Here is a 14,640-nt window from a genome sequence, read left to right as displayed (position 1 = left end):
ACCACGTGGCCGTATCCTTTGGACCCATCTTGTCCGCCTCCAATAGAATAAATTTCAAATACCAACGCCCTAGTTCACGCCGGCAACAGAGCCAGCGGTCTACACGTCCTCACCGGCAACAAATCCAGCGGCCAACAACACAGCCGGCCTCCAAATGAATAGTTTTGTTCGCCGGCAACATAGCCAGCGGGCGGAAACACAGTCAGCCTCCAAAATGAATTTGTTTCTCGCCGGCACACAACCAGTGGCCCAGCGGGTGGCACCCATGCCAGCCTCCAAAAAAGAACGGCCACGGCCGATCGGACGACCTAGTTCAGGTCGTCGGCATCGAACATCTCCTCCTGCCTGGCCTCGAACCAGCTCCTCGTCTTCTCGCTCATCTTGGTCAAGTCCACGCTCATGATTGCAAGGGCCACCTCCTTTGCTTGGTTGTGCCATTGGTGGCCTTGATGTAGAGCTGCCTCTTCCTGTCCTCGACATTGGCGGCCTCGATGTCGAGCTGCCTTTGCTGGGCCGCCTCCTCCAGGTTGATCGTCCTCTTCTTGGCCGCCTCCTCCATCTCAAGCTTCTTCCTTTGAAGCTCCATGTGTTGCTTCATTTGCTCGTCCTTGCTTTGCCGCTTCTTCTCCTCCCTCATGTCCTTTTGAGACATCATGCCATGCAAAGTCTCATGCAAGGCCAAGGATGCGTCATCACGTATGTCGTCCACCTTGGAGTTGGTCTTGCCACACGGCCTCTTCAACGCCTCGCCATCTCCACCTCCGGCGAACTTGGTCGTCTTCTTGGCTCTCTTCCTTTGAAGTTCACGATATTTATCCTTGAACTTAGGGCAATTGTTGATGATCGTCCAACAATGCGTAAGAGTGAATGGCTTGTCATTGTGCCGGGCCTTGAATGCTTCCAAAATTTGAAATGCCTACACCACATGATCAACAAGATTTGGACATGCAAACATATACAAGACCGAAGAAAGGACTAGGATGAGGAGAGCATACCATGTCCCCAATGTCGAGACCACTCACGGGTCGTGCTTCAACACTCTCCAATGCGGCACAATACTTGTTGCACTCTTGTTGGATGAACAACCATCTCTTTTAAATCGAGGTGATGCCACGGTCGCTTGTGATTTGATAGGGCTCAAACATCTTCCTTTCATGGAAAGTTTTGTGGACTATCGTCCAAAAAAGGCCCTTTTGTTGCGCACTCGTCCTCGGATCTTGGCTAATCTCCATCCAACATTTGCAAATCTACTTGTCCTCATCTTGTGTGTACGAACCCGTGCGAATGCTCTTCTTCCTCTTGTGTGCTTCCACTCTTTGGGTGAGCTCGTTGATGAACAATGGCTCACCACTAAAATCAATGTCATTGCCTTCATCTTCATCACCATCACCATCACCTTCGCAATAGATGTCATCGTCTTCATGCCACAAGTCATCATGGTCGTAGTCAGCACGGTCATCGGCCTCTTCATCGGCAACGAACTGGGCGCGGCCATACTGACTTTGGGTCTCCTCGGGATCGTAGGTAGGGACGTGCCCACCGTCGTAGATCACATCCTCCATGAACTGGGTGTAGTAGGGGTCGTCGACTAGTGCCATTGGTGTTGGCATTTCGTCGAACAAGACGCGGGGGACGGCATGGTGCCCGCAAATGGCGGCCGTGCTTGCTTTCTTTGCATCTTGATGGATGGCAGGCCGCTGCTGCTGGACCTAGGTGTGACGTTGAGGTTGATGCCGGCCTAGGGGCGTGGGGTGGATGGAGCGACCACACTCACGTCCGGCGACCCCGAGAAACGAGTGTGGGCGCCGTGCCTTGGTAGGGGGGGAGCCAGGCGACATAGGCGTGGTCCCTGACATCGGTGACTGGCAGTGAGGAAACCGGGCGATCGACGAGCCTATGCTCGTCGGGCCGACGGCCGCTGCAGAGAAACCGGTCGGACGACAAATGTCAAGCATGAGGAGGGCGTGCGCTTTGTTAACGGTGGCCTCTTTCTCCTCGACATCGGCCTTGCGTTGCGCGGCCTCCATCGCATCGCGCTCGGCAACGAACTTGCCCGCGGCGGCGTTGTCCTTCACGACCACCCTCCGGTTCATCCTCTTCACCGATTCTGCGTCCAACTTGACGATCTCCTCTGGCGTGCACTCCACCTGCAGCTTCCTTGGCGCCTTGGCCTTCTTCTTCTTGGCCATTCCGGGCGGATCGACGGCTGGGCCTCCGGAATTCGGCTGGGCGTCGGCCATGGACGAGGGAGAGAGGGGGACGGAGGACGTGGGAGGGTTTGAGGGGAAATGACGTCAAAGGGGGCGGGGTGGGTTATCCTTTGTGCCACCGATAGGTAGGCCAGGGGCGGACAAGTACGCGCGTCCTGTGCGCTGTCCGTTTCACTCAAAATCGGCATAAAGTTGGGTCGGGGATGGTTCGAAAGCAAACACAAAACGGACAAAAGTTCGGTTGCTCCCGCACGCTGGGCCGTCTGCTTCGTCCGTTTTACCCCAAACTGACGTGTGCGGACAAGATGGGGTCGCGCGGTGGAGTTGGCCTTATTTCCTCGTCCACTGTTCATTCAGCAAACTACACTATTATTGGCATTGCTCGTGTGGGGTGGGCTCTAATCGATATATATTTTTCCTTTGAGACTTAGTGCCATTTTCATATGACTTTTGTGCCACACAACTTGAATTGAAGGTAGATGATCTTTTTTCATGATAGGAAGACAATCTTGTGGTTATGACGTCAGGCTATAGGTGGAAGTCGGCATAAATGGGATAACTAAGTCCATCCCATTTAATCATCTAAGGGGAAATCCATTGGACAAGAGTAAAATTAAGTGGTTGTCCCATTAACCCGCTGGTAACCCACTACAAGTCACCCACCACACCAGTGCAAACATGTTGTTGCTGACCTTACAATCCCAAACCCATCAGCAGGCAGCAGCTACGAGGCCAGTCTGGTCTCATTTCCTCTACCACAAGAACTTGAATGCGATGCTTGACCGCAGCAGCTCACAAGATTGCTCCATCGGCACCTCCCTCAAATACTACCACACCGCCACCTTCTGCGTAATTGGGCGGGCCCACCGACCGAGCTCCACCACCGTGAGTGATGGACGCCGCCGGCCTGCCGCCCGCAGCCTCCGTCGCCGACGTAAGCGGCAGCAGGTCTTTCCTCAGGCTGTCCACTGTCGCCGAGGCCGTGTTCGCGAGCGGCGTCATCCTGCTCCTCGTCATTGCGGCCGCATAGATCGCCATCTACCACCACAAAAGCTAGCACACAATCCCTTAACATTATTCTCTAAAATTGCAAACTTTCCTCACGAGGACGGGGAGGCTTTTCCTGGTGCTTGACGAATTCAACAATCAGACGGGCATGCACAGGATATCCGGTAGGACGGTTACATGACAACTAATGCCATGGACGGTCGGTACAACAGCCTGCCCACTTAACCCGATTAAGCTTTGGCGGGCTGTCCGCTCACGTCCACCTATGTGTATTGGGATGAAGTGGGCTGAGGTGGGACTCCCACGAGCCACGAGCAGTCCCACCGACAGCGATTCTGGTGTCGCAAGCCTAGACCCGCCTTCTCTTGTCCCAGCAACTCCCGCATCCACTTAGATCCGTATTCTCTTCATGTCTAATCTCAAATGAATCCGCCACCCTCGCCGCCTAGCATTGTCCTGTGGATATAGCTACTCCGATGGGGAACCGAGGTGAAACAAAGTCGTGCACTGTTTTTTTCTAATAAAAGGAAATATATTAATATCGTGAAGATATCAATTGCCTTCATTATCTGCACCTCTCACGAGGCACGCGATCAGGATCGCGTTTATTGAATGTTTTTGTCCCAGGGACCCCTCCATGATACAAGATAGCCCGCACTCACCCGTGACCGTCCTTTCTGATGAGTAAACTAGATCATTGATGACGCGCGTCGCTACATCCCTCCATTTTGACCATAGAATGATGCAATTTTGTAGATATCTATGGCACTTAGCCATAACTTTACAATTTAGCTCATAAGTTAAACCTCAATGTGTTTTAGGAACCACCTTACCAATCCATTGATATAGACAAAAGCTACGACATATGCCTTGCTAGAATATTTAAAACAGTTGCTTGCAACAAATTTCAAACTTGAATAGCAGTCTAGACTTTGTTTTTGCACCTAAAGTGCAAAATCAATTCTGTGGGACAATATGCATAAACACACAACCCAGATAAAATACCTGAGGATGTAGCGCTATGGTGCAGTCCCAACAACTTGCTTGAAATCGAGTGGATCTTCAACCGCCATTGGTGCATCATGACCAATGTTCACAATGCCGGTAACTGGGTACCATATCGTTTGGGTTCCCAGTTGGGATAAATAGGCGATTTTCCAGTTAAAATTTAGTTAATAGGTTATCTGGTCACCCTGCACAGCTGCTTCCGGTATAGGAGCCACAATAATTGATGGGCATGATCTAGTCTGATGATCTAGTCTGATGCAGATATCCGATGGCATAAATTTAGAAATTTTTAAAAAATATTCATCAAATATAGTGTACATCCAGTCCTCATCTATGTAACCTAACACCATAACAACCCCAAGAGTGAGCATGTATATGTTAAACTTGGACCGTCACTAATGCTGGTCAAAAGGCATGTGCAAACATGGGATCCACACGAGAAAGTCATGTTATGTCCTTGTGAAAGCATGTTTTTTAGGGGACCTGGTCAAAGCAAGTTTAGCCACCTCTTGATCAAATTGGGCACTTCACAACTGGATTATAACGAATTTAGAATTAACTATGGAGCAATCCCAACAAAAGGAAACAACACAAAAGAGAGAAAAGCACTAGCGGAAGCAATTCCATAAATAGTGTTTTTGTGTGTATTTTGGACCGCAGGCAACATATGATCACTCTATTTAGCTCATCCAAGGAGTACACCCCTTTAGTAGTTTAGTGTTTGCAACCTTCAAGTCTGGTATTACCCTAGCTCATTTGAGTGCGGTAAACTGGAAAGATATCACATGCATCAGTTAGAACATATACGACTCCTCTTAAGAAGAAGAAAATAAATATGCTTTTTATACTGTGCATTTAGAGTATAATTAGTTTGAATAAACATCATATGGCTCCTCTTAAGTTTGTTGTGAATGCTGAATGTTAGGATTTCACTTTGGACTTTTCCCTTCTTTATAGTATAATTAGTTCGAAGGAACGCCATATTAGGTCTCAAACAAAGTTGTGCTAGTTTGTCATGAAAGTACCATGTTAATGAAAATTATGTACAAACTTATTTCGTCTATATTATCTCCTGGTTTTCTAGAAAAATATAAGCATGATTTGATTAAAGTGGGATGATGGCTGCAACTACTAAATTAAAAGCTACCATTAAAGTGACATCATGACTTACAAGTACTTGATTATATTACTCCCTTCGTTCCTTTATATTAGGTGTATTTGTTTTTTTTAAATTCAAAAGAGTCCATGTTTAACGAGTTCTAGAAAAATATATCATTATCCACAATACAAAATTTATATCATTTGATCCATCATGAAAAGTAGTTTCACATTTTATCTATTAGGTATTGAAGATGTTGTTATTTTATTCTATAATCTTGGCCAAACATTCAAATGGTTAACTTGCATGAAACCAATACAAGTTATATTCTAGAATGGAGGGAGTATGTTTCGAGTGATAAACATTATTGGGAACTAAGAAACAGAACAATTGGAAATAGTCGACTTTCCAAAGGTAAAGACTTAAGCCTATCCGCTAGTAGAAGTGATGATAGTGCATTCTTTTACCATACCTACGACCTCTTGCTTGATCATTGTGATGCCATGCAACAATCCCAGGAAGCAGGACAATTATAACACAAGTTTCATCATCGCAAACATTCTATTTGCAGCTGAATATTCTATTTTTATCAAAAAGTGAACATGGGAGGGACCACTTACATCGATGTTTTGAAATATACTTGGAGTGCAAAAAAAGCAATAGGCAACCAGAAACATCAGGAAGTTAATTGATGACATCATTAGGTTGCACATGAGGCAAGCATATGAGAGAATCACAATGTATGCATATTTTCATTTATTTATTTTGCCAAACTCATCTAAAATGAACCCTTTGTCGTGAACAATCAACAAAAGGTGAACCAAGGAATGATAACTTATCCACAAAGTGGATTACTGATAAGATGCTAGCAAATATAGCCTCTATAAAAGAATCCATGGTAAATAATATCACTAACTAGAAAATTATGAGGATATTGTACTAAACCCTAAATACCAGATGGATCGAATGACGACTTCTTGAATTGTAGTATAATAGATCCTAGTCACATATATTTTTGTTTTAACTCTAGTTTGGACTACTGGCCATAGGCTTCAAAGCATATGCTAGTATCATGGAATGATGTCATTAATGTAAATAAAAACTGCAGAACAGTGCACTTGATTTTCAGAGCATAGAGAAATAATGTCATGATGGCATAAATATAAATCGAAAGGATACCAAGTAGTGCTCCTAGAGGCTCGAAAATTTAGATCCATACGATGTAATGCATTAGAAAGTTTTTTAAAGAACATACTCAATACTTCCATTCAGCTTCAAATACTTCCATACACAATCTAATCATAAACATCCATATGATATGAAAATAGGAGATCAAAATGCTCTACTTCCGCTCCAATTCCACATCATCCATTAGAAGAAAATATGAAGACCTTGCATGGAAATTCATCTGACTACCAATACTAACCTGAAATTTAGTCATGGAGATCGACAACTCTAGGATTCCTTAAGCCAATTGAGTAGAACCGGTCGCCAATCCCTACATTGACAGTCCTGCACCAAATTTGGAAGGAACAAAAAATGTAGCAAGACCTTAGAATAAGTTAGTTCAACGAAGAAAGGTAGGAAGGTGAATCAGCAGCAAGGGAAAAGTCAACCGAGCAGAATGGGATTCGGGCATTAGAATGTAGTTAAAAAATGAAAAATAAAAAATGTCATGGAAAAATGGATGATAAAGGCCTCCTACATGGGTGATAGTCTCTCGGCGACGGGAAGCAACAAAGCCTCCTCAAGGTCACACGCCTGGTGCTGCTTCTCATCGCATCTTAAAGTCTTGAACCTGCATACGCAGCCTAGGGCTCAAGCTCGACGACACCAAGATGCCAACTGACGCAACTCTATCACAAACTCAAAAATAGCACACACCTCCAACATGGATGAATTGCAAGCTCTGCCAATTAAGCTTACTACTACCATGGATTTCAGTGAGGACAAGATGCAGAAAAAGGATTCTTCAGGAGCTCGGTCTTCCCGAACGACTCTGCAAGGAACCAGTTAAGCAATCAGTCCAGGACGTCCATATAGGGAATCTTTGGGTAATAAATCACAAGAACTCGATACAACATATTGCACAAGATTTTCATTTGGATCAAAATTCAGGTACTCAAGTTTGACAACTTCAATTGTTATTATATTCTGCTACAAAACATATGTAGAATAAACAGGTGAGCTCCGATGAACAACATGTCCAGCATCCATTAGAACACCTCGAAAGATATACACGAGTCCATCCAAAACAGAGGAATGCCTAGCTGAATAGGCACAAAGCCAAATATCATCACTTATCTTCCAGTCGGGTGGTAGAGTGAGGTTTGATCCTGCGATGGCGCATGCGATGACTCGAGACCGAAGATAGGAGAAGGAGGATGACAGCTGCTAGGTGAATCAGGATGACACGTTCCGCACAGGGTATGGTCGGGCCTGAGAGTTGGCAGAGGATCATGGGGAGTACCAATTGGCGACGTATCGAGATGATGTCGGGGGAGGAGGAGGTAGACCTTGATAGTGGGGAACTGAGATGATTCCTCTTAGGGGAAGGGAGACCTTGGTGGCGGCGGACCTCGTCCTGATCTGCTGTCTCGGGTCGATGGCGGACCTCCGCATGATTTGCTCTGTAGCATTCTACGCATGGAAATATAGCCGCGATGTGGAGAGGAGCGGTCGGGGAGACCTCGGGGAGGGGATCATGATCCCCATGTTGAAGAGGAATAAGGATGGCGGGGAGGGGTAGTGTCATATCCAGGTTCGCTATTGGCGAGCGAGAGAATGAAATGTCGCTCAGGGCAACCATCCGCGTCGAATCACCTCTCCTCTCTCGCGGTGATGGATTCGGTAGACCGCGATTGAGTTGACTAATCGGGCCGAAAATTGGCCCGGGTAACGAGAGGGCTTCGATTTTTCCTCCAAAGTAGCAGCCCTTTAGGACAGACGGCCCACGAACCAATCTGATGGCTGAAATCGTTTAAATCATCTGAATGGACAGTGAGGAATGCCCAAGTCGTGAGAGGGCTGGGGTTTGACTCTGTTTTACTGTTCTAAAACTAGATCAATGATGGCGCGCGTTGCCGCGCCCATCTATTTAGAATTTTCTTAAATATATAATTTTCTTTAATACAATGGGCATCTATTAACTTATTTGTTAGCAATAAAATAGAGAAACTTTAGTTGGCTTGCAAATAAGTATTGGGGTAGTATGGCAGGATATGGATTTTGTTCAGTTTAATGAACTTTAATTGGAGGAAAACGACATATGATGGGGCGCATAGTTAAACCCTGAAAAATATGTGTGCTTCATATTTGGGACTATATATTCATACAAAATATATACTACTATTTCTAGAAAAGAATGATTACACTACACTTTGTTTTCTTTGGCAAAAAGAGAGAGAGCACATACCACAATACAATGTTTTGACATTTTGGCACGGGAACTTTTAGAAATGTTTAGTGAGGGGGTGAGGGGGGTACATGATGCACTAAGTGTTTTTATCTGCTATATGTAGCTAACTAATACATTCTTAATAATGTTGCAGACGATTATTATTTAACGGTGTATTTGCCAATAATAACATGCACATTTTCAATGTTCGCTTGCATGAATTGAAGACTTCAAAGAATGCATACATAGATATCCACGAGGACAATTGATTTGTGCATTTCATCAAACAAATGACTGACCAAATCTAGAGATAAGAAAGGGTGCAAACATAGTAGCATGAACGAAAGGCACTTACGATTGGAGTGTCCTTTAAGCTACAAGAATGGTTGAGTGACACACATGCACTCGAGTGAGGGGGCTCCTATGACACTGACAATCAGCAGCCGGAGGTGCTCATTGTTTCCTGTGACGCAAGCACCGCCACCATGGCACCTCCCAGTGTGGTGTTCGCTCGAGTTGGCGGCGGATCTAACAACCAATCCACTACATGCTCTTGCTCGTCTCCAGCAACGCAGCAAGGAGCCTGTATGTGCATGGGAGGAGACCTGAATCGGTCGTCAAAGCAAGCATTGCCTCACTCAGATTAAGCCGCCCGCCTGAGAAGTTCATCTCTTGTGTATTTGATGTTATACAGTAGTTCAAGTCTACAACCAAAGAGAAAGATTGGTTGACAATTTCTAGAATAAAGTTTGTTTAATTGAGAGGCCACATCTCTACTTGAATACTTAAAATAAGTTTATTTTCTTGGAGAAATATATTACCTACAAAATGATAATCCCCAAGTAGGAAAACACCAATGATTTTGTGTGTGATGGAACTTGACAATTGACACCCAAGGGAGAAATACGCAAAAATGCATAACTTCACCACGACAAAACATAGATGCAAACTCAATTCTAGTTAGGTTAATCCGTTCAACTGTACAAACACCAACATCGCCATACCTGAAATGAACAAGAGGACGTTGGGGAGAATAGGGTCCCTCCTTTTCCACCTAGTCCATGAGAAATCCTCCATTGTCGCTAGAGAGATCCCTTCCGAAATCCAACTAGGATCATTTTAATCTAACCAGGTCATATGCTACTCTAAGCCACCCACAAATTGATCTCAAGTACATAACCACACCAACCAGGGAAAGCCAATAGTCAACACAGGTCATGCAGAGCAACCAGCGGCGAGGGAGGGGAAGGGGGATCGCGTATACGGCGTACGTACCTAAACACAGCTGCAAACACCATGGCCACCTGGATGACTCAGGTGAAGGGAGGACGAAGCGGATCGTGGTGGGGGTTGCCGCTCCAAGTTGTGCTCAGCGGTGCACCAGAGGGGAAGTAAGGGGAAGATGAGATAACGTAGGCACGGGCTTGCCAGGAGAGATGAGATGCAAGGAGGGATGGAGGTTTCCGTTTGACAGCGGGCATCACCAGTGTCGCCGGCGGCGGCGCTATCTCTTTGCTCCGCCTCAAATCGGGACGAGATTTTTATATTGAGGCAACCGAATCGGAGCTGGAAGGATTGGACCCGGTCGCTCATCTCTATGCCGCAGGCCCAACGGACCTCCTTTAGCGCTGGAATGGGCCAACGGCCCAATGCACCCGAGGCCTTCATTTCGGCCTCTAGAGCACCAGCCCACACGACACCTGGGCCAGGTCACATATACTGCGGGACAAAACGCTTTGTACACGAGATCTGTCGGCCACGAATGTTCAGATCGCATAAACGGACGACCAAAAACACAAATCGTGTGAGGGTAGGGATTAGGTGCAGTTATACTATCCTTAATAGGAAAAAAAATTCTTAAACTAATCCACGAATAAATCACCAGCATGGCATTCAGAGAAACATAAGCGTGCTGATATTTGACCAAGCAAGCACATACTACGATAACAGCAGCTTCATCTACATATAACGTTACTAATGATATAGCAGAAATAAACTGGAGCGGTATAAGCATGTTATACCCTCCAATGGGCCAGTTGGTCGTAGCAGCAACAGTGGCGGCGGCAGTATCCTTGGTCGCCTTCTTGTCGGCTTCGGCCTTCTCTCAGGCGAGACGGTCGACGTTGGTTGGTGAAGACATGGCGATGGCGAAGGCGACGCAGATGTAGGGGAAGCACACAAGAGAGGCGAGCAGTTGCGTAGTCACTTCCCAAAAACCTAATCGCCCCTCTCTCGTACAAGATCCACAGAGGCGGGGTTTCAAATGCCTCCTCTCCCTTCGGCCGTGTACGTGGTGAACGGGACGGAGTCACCGGCGGGAGCGGCAACACAAGGAACGAGCGCATAGAGCAGATGTGATATAGTCGTGACAGCTAGGCAAAAATAAGCGTGTAGGTATGAGCTCGCCTTGGCTCAATTCTGCATCCCGCGTCATGAACGGTGTGGCGTGGTGTGATGGGTGGCGGAGGAGGAGTACGTGAGGGCCTCCTCTTTTCTCATGCTCCAATCTCTACTATTAAAGCAGGATCGGACGTCGTGATGGTTCGACCTGGCAGCGATGATTCCACATCTCGTTCGCTCCCCACCTCCTGCCGCTGGCACTTCCACCGATTTTTTTTCCATCCCTCCATAAACCAGACGATTAAATAAAGAAAAAACTGGTTCACTAAAAAAGGCCCTAATTATATCTCAACCCACGTACGAGATTCATCCAACAGCCCACAACCCACTCACGCACCTCCCATGGCCCCATCTCTCCCACATCCCCATCTACCCCAACTCCCTTGCCCAGCCGCCATGCCCCCCCTCTCGCGCTGGCCATCGAACCCTCCCTCCAGTCCCGTGCAAGCTGACCACCGCCGCGCGTCAAGCCCTCTCCCGGATCGCCGGCGTGCCGGTGGAGCAGCTGGTGCGACGGCTGGAGCCGGACGAGCAGCCGCCGCTCGCCAACGCCAGGAGCATCGTGGAGTACTGCTCCTACGTTGCACTCCGCGCCGAGACCAAGCGCCGGCACGACCACCTCGGCGACAGCGAGTTCCACTCCCTCACCTACGACATGATGCTCACCTGGGAGGCGACCGACCCCGACACCGAAGCAGAGCTCCAGGTCTGTCATCTGTGTGTGTATGTGTGTTGAAATAGATCGATCATCATGATTAATCAACGGTCCTGTCATTGTAGAAAATGGCGTTTAGCTGGGCCGACGGCGCCAATGACGACGACGACTATGACGGGTCCATATTCTACTCCAGCCCCCCCAAGACAGCCATTCAGGTCATCCCACCGCTTCGCCTCCTTACTATATATTGTGCTCTGTTCTTGCTCAATTGATTACATAATGATTCGTTGATGGATTCTGGAATGGATGTGCAGGTTGACGGGAGGAGGATGGTCGGGCCGGAGGCGTTCGCGAAGATCGCCCCCGCTTGCCCGGCCATCGCGCACCCGATCACCGTCCGCAAACTCTTCGACGCGCTCACCAACTCCACCGGCAGCCGCCTTCACTTCCTCATCTACCACAAGTACCTCAAGAGCCTGGACAAGTAGGTGACATGACAGACATCCTCTGCTCCCTCCATTGTCACAACGTACGACATTTGCATGATCTCCATGTCTCTGTTGATCTTTTTCAGCGTGCTGAGATCGACGAAATGCATCTCCGGCGGGCACAAGGCGCCGGCGGGCACAAGGCGCCAACGCTGGACCTCTGCGCCGGCGCCGCCACGACGCAGCCGGTCCTGCAGCACATAGGCACGTCCACGTGGCCTGGTTAAGCACCTTCCCTATGGTAAATTTGTGTGCCGGTGCTGCTGGTCCGTGCTCCTTCAGGAGGGCCTCATGTAAGGTGATCCGTCCACATTGTCGTAGGGAGGCTCACGCTGACGAACCACGCGCTCTACTTCGAGGCCATCGGCATCGACTTCTACCTCACCAAGGACCTGAAGCAGTGCGTGAAGCGCGAGTCCACGGGGCCATGGGGAGCTCACCTGTTGGACAAGGCGGTCATGTACAAATCTAGCTCCCTGTGAGTGAGTGCCTGATCGATGATGCTACAATGCAGCCTGCCATTTGCAATTTTCAGTTCAAGCAATCATGTACGTATGACATATGTTCATGACACATTTAGTTTTTGGTACCTATGGATATAAATGAGCCAGTGTTCTTCGAGTGATCCACCGGCACACCGGCGGATCCTGCTCCCTGATCGCCTCCAGCGTTGGACGCCCCGGAGCCGAGCCCGGCGTTCCTCTCCCGGGAAAAACGCTAGCGCCTCGCCCTCGAGCGCCGTCAGGCCGCCGTCGCCGACTAGCGCCGCTCCGCGCTCCCCACTCCGCCGCCTCCCCCTCGTGAATCCTCTTCACCACGACGAGAATATCAGGACCGGCACCGTGACCGCCGCGACAGAGATCGGGACAGGGACAGGGATGGCAGGGAGAAAGACCGGGCGGTGAAGATGGCGGAGAAGGCGCGGGAGAGGAGCTGGAGGCGATCAGGGAACAGTACCTCGGGGGATCAAGGAGAAGAAGCCCAAGACGGTCCCCAAGCCGCGGGACAGGTTCCGCTTCGACTGGGCGAGCACAGACGACACAAGCCGCGTCGACGCCGCCAACAACGAGCCAGCGCAGGGCGCGCTGATGCTCTACGGCCGCGACTTCCTCCGTATGGTATCAGGATGGTGCAGGGACGCCAGGGCTAGCGTGTCTGGCTATACGTGCGGGGCACCATCCTGGGCTTCAAGAGGTGACCGTCCATCTCGCCCGCCACCTCTGTCTCTCGATCCGTGCTGTCGTTGCGGGGTTTCTCACTTCGTTTTGCGGCGGCGGCAACGCAGGTCCAAGTCAAACCAGTACGAGAGCACGTCGCTGCTGCAGGTGGAGGGGGTGAGCACCAAGGAGGACGTGTCCTACTACGCCGGCAAGCGCATCGCCTACGTCTACAAGGCCAAGACCAAGAGCAGCGGCACCACCTTCTGCTGCATCTGGGGAAAGGTCACGCGCCCCCACGGCAACTCTGGCGTCGTCCGCGCCCAGTTCCGGTCCAACCTCCCCGCCACCTCCATGGTACAAGTCTCTCCTTCGCTTGCGCCTTCACACGTCATCGTGACCCGTCACTGATGTACTCGGTTCTTGTTCTGCAGGGCAAGAAGGTCCGCGTCTTCATGTACCCCAGCAGCACCTAAGGTAGAATAGATTGTTGAACAGTAATTTTCTAGTGGTTTATGCTCGTACATAGTGTGTTTGTTTCAGTGATTGTGTCCCTTTTCTGCTCATTGGGTTATCAGTTCAGGAATGAGTGCAGTTGTGTCTAGATGATTCAGGTATCCAAGGACCATGGTCTAATTTGGGGCTCATAAGTGTTGAAATGATGTCATATTAGGTCAGTCATACGTTTTGGTTGCAATACACGTTCAAGGGACCCATGCCATTTGGGGGAAGCTCTTTCAGTAGCTTCGAAATACCTGCAGGTTCTCTGCGGGGTGCTCGGAAGTTGGGGCCCTAGATCAAATGCAGTGGTCTCATAGTACGAGGTTGCGCTGTGGTCAATGATTTTCTCGCCGATCAGTTTCTCGCAGCCTTGCCTCCAATGACCCCAATATTCGTTAAATCATATATGTGTCCATGTTTGTATTATCATTTGTTCCAGTCTATGTTTTGTTTGATTTAGGTAGCTCTTGGTGGTTTATTACTCTCTTGAGGAAATGAGATTTTGATGAGTTTTGCGAGTGAAATAATTGTATTGGTTGCCTTATCCATGTTTCTAGTTTAGGCATATGCTGAGTTGTTTTAGGTTTGCATCTGTAATTCTGAGTGCACATTCAAGGGCCCCATGCCAATTGAGGGAAGGTCTTTTTGCTAGCTTCAAAATACCTGCAGGTTCTTTGTGGGGTGCTCGGAAGTTGGGGCCCAATTCCAGAACGT

The 14,640-nt window shown here is 48.5% G+C and overlaps 2 pseudogenes; one reads left to right on the top strand and one right to left on the bottom strand.

The window, feature by feature from the left end:
• Window positions 1-308: 308 nt before the first annotated feature.
• Window positions 309-2,240, bottom strand: LOC123408767 (annotated as a pseudogene).
• Window positions 2,241-13,394: 11,154 nt separating this feature from the next.
• LOC123413015 lies at window positions 13,395-13,901 on the top strand (annotated as a pseudogene).
• The last annotated feature ends 739 nt before the right edge of the window (window positions 13,902-14,640 follow it).

Source organism: Hordeum vulgare, chromosome 7H, assembly GCF_904849725.1.
Source record: "Hordeum vulgare subsp. vulgare chromosome 7H, MorexV3_pseudomolecules_assembly, whole genome shotgun sequence".
In the NCBI taxonomy this organism is placed as follows: Eukaryota; Viridiplantae; Streptophyta; class Magnoliopsida; order Poales; family Poaceae; genus Hordeum; species Hordeum vulgare.
Note: the sequence above shows the minus strand (reverse complement) of the source record. Positions and strands in the feature narration are given on the sequence as shown.